The sequence below is a fragment of the Lagopus muta genome, chromosome 3, assembly GCF_023343835.1.
Source record: "Lagopus muta isolate bLagMut1 chromosome 3, bLagMut1 primary, whole genome shotgun sequence".
NCBI classification, from domain to species: Eukaryota; Metazoa; Chordata; class Aves; order Galliformes; family Phasianidae; genus Lagopus; species Lagopus muta.
This window is the reverse complement of record NC_064435.1, coordinates 1043070-1050440: the sequence shown is the minus strand read 5'-3', so window position 1 is coordinate 1050440 and position 7371 is coordinate 1043070.

Sequence of the window (7371 nt, the reverse complement as noted above, 5' to 3'; positions counted from 1 at the left end):
TGGGCACCCATGGGTGGGAGCTGGCAGCTGTGAGGGTCCTGAGCACCCATGGGTGACAACTGACACCTATGGAGAGGGTCCTGAGCACCCATGGGTGGGAACTGGCACCTATGGGGGGTCATGGGCACCCATGGGTGGGAGCTGGCACCTATAGGGGGGGTCCCGATCACCTATGGGTGGGAGCTGGAACCTGTGGGGAGGTCCTGAGCACCCATGGGTGCTCCCTGTGTCCATCCACGTGTCCCATAGATGGGTGCAATGTTCACATTGAAGCCATGTGGGTCGTGAAGGGGGGGGACAGTGGCACCCATGGGTGGGTCCTGAGCACCCATGGGTGGGAACTGGCACCTATGGGGGGGTCCCGAGCACCTGTGGGTGGGAACTGGCACCTATGGGGGGTCATGGGCACCCATGGGTGGGAGCTGGCACCCATGGAGGGGGTTCCGAGCACCCATGGGTGGGAACTGGCAGCTGTGGGGGATCCTTATCATCCATGGGTGGGAGCTGGAACCTGTGGGGAGGTCCTGAGCACCCATGGGTGGGAGCAGGCAACTATGAGGGGGGTCCCGAGCACCCATGGGTGCTACCTGTGTCCATCCACGTGTCCCATAGATGGGTGCAATGTTCACATTGAAGCCACGTGGGTCGTGAAGGGGGGGGGGGGGACAGTGGCACCCATGGGTGGGACCTGAGCACCCATGGGTGGGAGCTGGCAGCTGTGGTGGGGGGGTTTTGAGCACCCATGGGTGGGAACTGGCACCTATGGGGGGCCATGGGCACCCATGGGTGGGAGCTGGCACCTATAGGGGGGGGTCCCGATCACCTATGGGTGGGGAGCTGGAACCTGTGGGGGAGGTCCTGAGCACCCATGGGTGCTCCCTGTGTCCATCCACGTGTCCCATAGATGGGTGCAATGTTCACATTGAAGCCACGTGGGTCGTGAAGGGGGGGGGACAGTGGCACCCATGGGTGGGTCCTGAGCACCCATGGGTGGCAACTGACACCTGTGGTGGGGGGGTTTGAGCACCCATGGGTGGGAGCTGGCAGCCGTGGGGGTTTTGCTGGCACTGTGGGGCACTCTGAGCACCCATGGGTGCCAAGGTGCAGCGTTCACGCTGCAGCCACGTGGGTGGGGCATGGGGGGGGGGAGGAATGACCTCGTGGCACCCATGGGTGCACCCGGCACTTCTAGGGGGGCGTGTCCAGCACCCATGGGTGCTCCTTGTGCCCGTGTGCAGAGTTCACACGTTGCGGGGGGGGGGGGGGGGGGGAGGGGGGGGATTATGGGGGGAGGGGAGCTGAGGGGAGGACGATGTCACCCATTGGGGGGGGGGGGGGCAGCACCTATAGGGACAGTGACACCCTATGGGGGGATCCCAGCACCCATGGGTGCTCCTGGCACAGTGGAAGGAGCCTTGGCACCCATGGGTGCTCTCGACACTCATCCCTGTGGACCACACATGAGTGTGACACCCATAGGGGGGGGGACAATGGCACCCAAGGGTGGGATCTCAGCATCCATAGGGACAGCATCACCCTAGAGAAGGCTCCCAGCACCCATAGGTGCTCCCAGCCCCATACGGTCAGCCCAGCACCCATGGGTGCTCCCTGCTCCCATCCCTATGGCCCAAACCAGAAAGTATGACAGTCGTGGGACCATGGGGAGACCATGGCACCCCAGCACCCACAGGGACAGCATCACCCTATGGGAGGGGGGCTCCCAGCACCCATGGGTGCTCTGAGCACTGTGGAGTGATCCAGGCACCCATGGGTGCTCCCAGTGCCCAAGGCCCGCACCTGAGTGTGACACTTGTGGGGGGGACACAGTGTCACCTACACGGGGCTCCCAGCACCCACAGGTTCAGCCTCACCCTACGGGGGGGCTCTTAGCACCCATGGGTGCCCCCCAGCACCGTACGGTCAGCCCAGCACCCATGGGTGCTCCCTTTGCCCAAGGCCCAAACCTGAATGGGACACTTGTGGGGGGGACACAGTGTCACCTACACGGGGCTCCCAGCACCCATGGGTGCTCCCAGCACCATATGGTCAGCCCAGCACCCATGGGTGCTCCCTGCTCCCATCTTTACGGCCCAAACCAGAAAGTGTGACAGCCATGGGACCATGGGGGACACAGTGTCACCTACACGGGGCTCCCAGCACCCACAGGTTCAGCCTCATCCTACGGGGGGCTCCCAGCACCCATGGGTGCTCCCAGCACCGTATGGTCAGCCCAGCATCCATGGGTGCTCCCTTTGCCCAAGGCCCAAAACCAGAATGAGACACTTGTGGGGGGGGGACACAGTGTCACCTACATGGGGCTCCCAGCACCCACAGGTTCAGCATCACCCTACGGGGGGCTCCCAGCACCCATGGGTGCTCCAGAACCGTGCCGAGAGCCCAGCACCCTTGGGTGCTCCCTGCTCCTGTCCCTACGGCCCAAACCAGAAAGTGTGACAGTTGTGGGACCATGGGGGCACAGCATCACCTACACAGGGCTCCCAGCTCCCGCAGGGACAGGGTCACCCTACGGGGGGGCTCCCAGCACCCATGGGTGCTCCAGAACCGTGCTGAGAGCCCAGCACCCATGGGTGCTCCTTACTCCCCATCCCTATGGCCCAAACCAGAAAGTGTGACAGTTGTGGGACCATGGGGGACACAGCGTCACCTACACGGGGCTCCCAGCACCCACAGGTTCAGCCTCACCCTACGGGGGGCTCCCAGCACCCATGGGTGCTCCCAGCACCATATGGTCAGCCCAGCACCCACCCATGGGTGCTCCCTGCTCCCATCCCTACGGCCCAAACCATAAAATGCGACAGTCGTGGGACCGTGGGGGGCACAGCATCACCTACACAGGGCTCCCAGCTCCCGCAGGGACAGGGTCACCCTACAGGGGGCTCCCAGCACCCATGGGTGCTCCAGAACCGTGCTGAGAGCCCAGCACCCATGGGTGCTCCCTGCTCCTGTCCCTACGGCCCAAACCAGAAAGTGTGGCAGCCATGGGACCCGTGGGGGATGCAGTGTCACCTATATGGGGCTCCCAGCACCCACAGGTTCAGCCTCACCCTACGGGGGGCTCCCAGCACCCATGGGTGCTCCCAGCACCGTACGGTCAGCCCAGCACCCATGGGTGCTCCCTTTGCCCAAGGCCCAAACCTGAATGGGACACTTGTGGGGGGGGACACAGTGTCACCTACTCTGCGCTCCCAGCACCCACAGGTTCAGCCTCACCCTACGGGGGGCTCCCAGCACCCATGGGTGCTCCCAATTCCCCTCGGGGCGAACCCTGAGAATGGTTAACCCGGTGCAATCTGCAGCCAATCACCTCCTCGCCGGGGCTCCTTTTACAGCCCCACGGCGTCACCGGCAGCCGGGTGCCATTCGGGGTGACGCTCTGGTGGCCCTTGGGTGCCTTTTGGGTGCCTTTTGGGTGCCTTTTGGGTGCCGTTCAAGGGCCTCAACGCAGCTCCCCATCCCTCCCCCCTTCCTCTCCATCCAGGGCAGCCATGAGAGGCCCATGGTTGGCGGTGCTGGCGATGCTGGCGATGCCGTGCTGGGCGCCGGGATGGGGGCCGGTGAACGAGGCTGCCGGGCTGCCGGCGTCGGGTGGCGATGGAAGGAGAGGCGACCGCGTGGGGAAAGCCGGGTGCCGGGCGCAGGGCCGGGCCGTGCCGTGCGGAGAGGTGAGCGCCGTGCGGAGAGAAAGGGGAGGGGGAGCCCCAAAGGGGGCAAATTCCGGCCGGGACGGGGAGCGGCGAGGCGTGCGCTGCTTCCTTATGGCACCCAAGGGTGGACTATGGAGCCTTGCGGCACCCAAGGGTGGACTATGGCACCCTAGGGATCCTAATGAGTCCCTATGGCACCCTATGGGTCTTTGTGGCACCCTATGGATCTTGAAGGGTCCCTATTGCACCCTATGGGTCCTTATGGCATCCAAGGGTAGACTATGGAGCCTTGCGACACCCCAAGGGTGGACTATGGAACCCTATGGATCCTAATGGGTCCCCCAAGGCACCCCATGGATCCTAATGGGTCCCTATTGCACCCTATGGATCCTAATGGGTCCCTATGGCACCCTATGGAACCCTATGGCACCCTATGGGTCCTGATGGGTCCTAAGGCATCCTATGGATCCTTATGGCACCCAAGGGTGGACTATGGAGCCTTATGGATCCTGATGAGTCCCTAAGGCACTCTATGGATCTTGATGGGTCCCTATTGCACCCTATGGGTCCTTATGGCACCCAAGGGTGGACTATGGAGCATTGCGGCACACAAGGGTGGACTATGGCACCCTATGGATCCTAATGGGTCCCTAAGGCACCCTATGGAACCCTATGGCACCCTATGGGTCCTGATGGGTCCCTAAGGCACCCTATGGAGCCTTGTGGCACCCAAGGGTGGACTATGGCACCCTAGGGATCCTGATGAGTCCCCTATGGCACCCTATGGAACCCTATGGCACCCTATGAATCCTAATGGGGCCCCTAAGGCACCCTATGAGTTCCTGATGGGCACCCTATGGGTCCCTGATGGGTCCTATGGTCTAGCACCCTATGGGCCCAGGCACCAAGGGCAGACTATGCAGGCACCCAAGGGTCCCTATGGCACCCTGTGGATCCCCTAATGGGTCCACCCCTATGGGTCTTTGTGGCACCCTATGGATCCTAATGGGTGCCTATTGCACCCTATGGAGCCCTATGGCACCCTAGGGATCCTAATGGGTTCCTATGGCACCCTATGGGTTCCTATGGCACCCTAGGGATCTTAATGGGTCCCTAAGGCACCCTATGGAGCCCTATGGCACCCTATGGATCCTAATGGGGTCCCTATGGCACCCTGTGGAGCCCTATGGCACCCCTATGGATCCTAATGGGTCCCTAAGGCACCCTATGGAGCCCTAAGGCACCCTATGGATCCTAATGGGGTCCCTAAGGCACCCTGTGGAGCCCTATGGCACCCTATGGATCCTAATGGGTCCCTAAGGAACCTTATGGGTCCTTAAGGCACCCAAGGTGGACTACGGAGCCTTATGGATCCTGATGAGTCCCTATGGCACCCTATGGGTCTTTGTGGCACCCTAGGGATCCTAATGGGGTCCCCAAGGCACCCTGTGGATCCTAATGAGTCCCTAAGGCACCCTATGGAGCTCTATGGCACCCCATGGATACTAATGGGGTCCCTAAGGCACCCTATGGATCCTTATGGCACCCAAGGGTGGACTATGGAGCCTTGCGGCACCCAAGGGTGGACTATGGAGCCTTGTGGCACCCAAGGGTGGACTATGGCACCCTAGGGATCCTAATGGGTCCCTAAGGCACCCTATGGAACCCTAAGGCACCCTATGGATCCTAATGGGGTCCTTATGGCACCCTATGGATTTTGATGGGTCCCTAAGGCACCCTATGGGTCCTTTTGGCACCCAAGGGTGGACTATGGAGCCTTATGGATCCTGATGATTCCCTATGGCACCCTATGGGTCTTTGAGGCACCCTATGGATTTTGATGGGTCCCTAAGGCACCCTATGGGTCCTTATGGCATCCAAGGGTGGACTATGGAGCCTTGTGGCACCCAAGGGTGGACTATGGCACCCTAGGGATCCTAATGGGTGCCTAAGGCACCCTATGGAGCCCTATGGCACCCTATGGATCTTAATGGGTCCCTAAGGCACCCTATGGATTCTTATGGCACCCAAGGGTGGACTATGGCACCCTAGGGATAAGAACAGGTCCCTAAGGCCCCCCATGGATTCTAATGGGTCCCTAAGGCACCTATGGGTCTTTGTGGCACCCTATGGATCCTAATGGGTCCCTATTGCACCCTATGGGTCCTGATGGCATCCAAGGGTGGACTATGGAGCCTTGCGGCACCCAAGGGTGGACTATGGCACCCTAGGGATCCTAATGGGTCCCTATGGCACCCTATGGATCCCTAAGGCACCCTATGGATCCTAATGGGGTCCCCAAGGCACCCTATGGATCGTAATGGGTTCCTGTGGCACCCTATGGAGCCCTATGGCACCCTATGGATCCTAATGCGTCCCCTAAGGCACCCTATGGAGCCCTATGGCACCCTATGGATCCTAATGGGTCCCTAAGGCACCCTATGGAACTCTATGGCACCCTAGGGATCCTGATGAGTCCCTATGGCACCCTATGGGTCCTGAAGGGTCCCTAAGGGCACCCTATGGCACCCTATGGCACCCTATGGATCCTAATGGGTCCCTTAGGAACCTTATGGGTCCTTATGGCACCCAAGGGTGGACTATGGAGCCTTATGGATCCTGATGAGTCCCTATGGCACCCTACGGGTCCCTAAGGCACCCTATGGATCCTAATGGGGTTCCTATGGCACCCCTATGGATCCTAATGGGTCCCTAAGGCACCCTGTGGTTCCTGATGGGTCCCTATGGCACCCTATGGAACCCTACAGCACCCTATGGATCCTAATGGGTCCCTAAGGCACCCTATGGATCCTAATGGGTTCCTATGGCACCCTATGAGTTCCTATGGCACCCTATGGGTCTTTGTGGCACCCTATGGATCTTGATGGGTCCCTATTGCACCCTATGGATCCTTATGGCACCCAAGGGTGGACTATGGAGCCTTGCGGCACCCAAGGGGTGGACTATGGCACCCTATGGATCCTAATGGGTCCCTAAGGCACCCTATGGAACCCTAAGGCACCCTATGGATCGTAATGGGTCCCTAAGGCACCCTATGGGTCCTAAGGGGTTCCTATGGCACCCTATGGAACCCTATGGCACCCTATGGGTCCTCATGCGACCCCACATCCCACATCCCCACACCCCATAACTTTGCACCCCATATCCTCACATCCCATAACCTCACACCCCATCACCCCACACCCCATAACCCCACACCCCACACCCCATAACCCCATAACCCCATAACCCCACACCCCATAACCCCACACCCCATAACCCCATAACCCCATAACCCCACACCCCATAACCGCACACCCCACACCCCATAACCCCTCACCCCATAACCCCATAACCTCACACCCCATAACCCCACACCCCATAACCCCATAACCTCACACCCCACACCCCATAAGCCCACACCCCATAAGCCCACACCCCATAACCCTCACACCCCATAACCCCACACCCCACACCCCATAACCCCACATCCCACACCCCATAACCCCACACCCCATAACCCAACACCCCATAACCTCACACCCCATAACCCCAGACCCCATAACCCCCACACCCCATAACCCCAGACCCCATAACCCCATAACCCCACACCCAATAACCCCATAACCCCACACCCCATAAGCCCACACCCCATAAGCCCACACCCCATAACCTCACACCCCATAACCCCACACCCCACACCCCA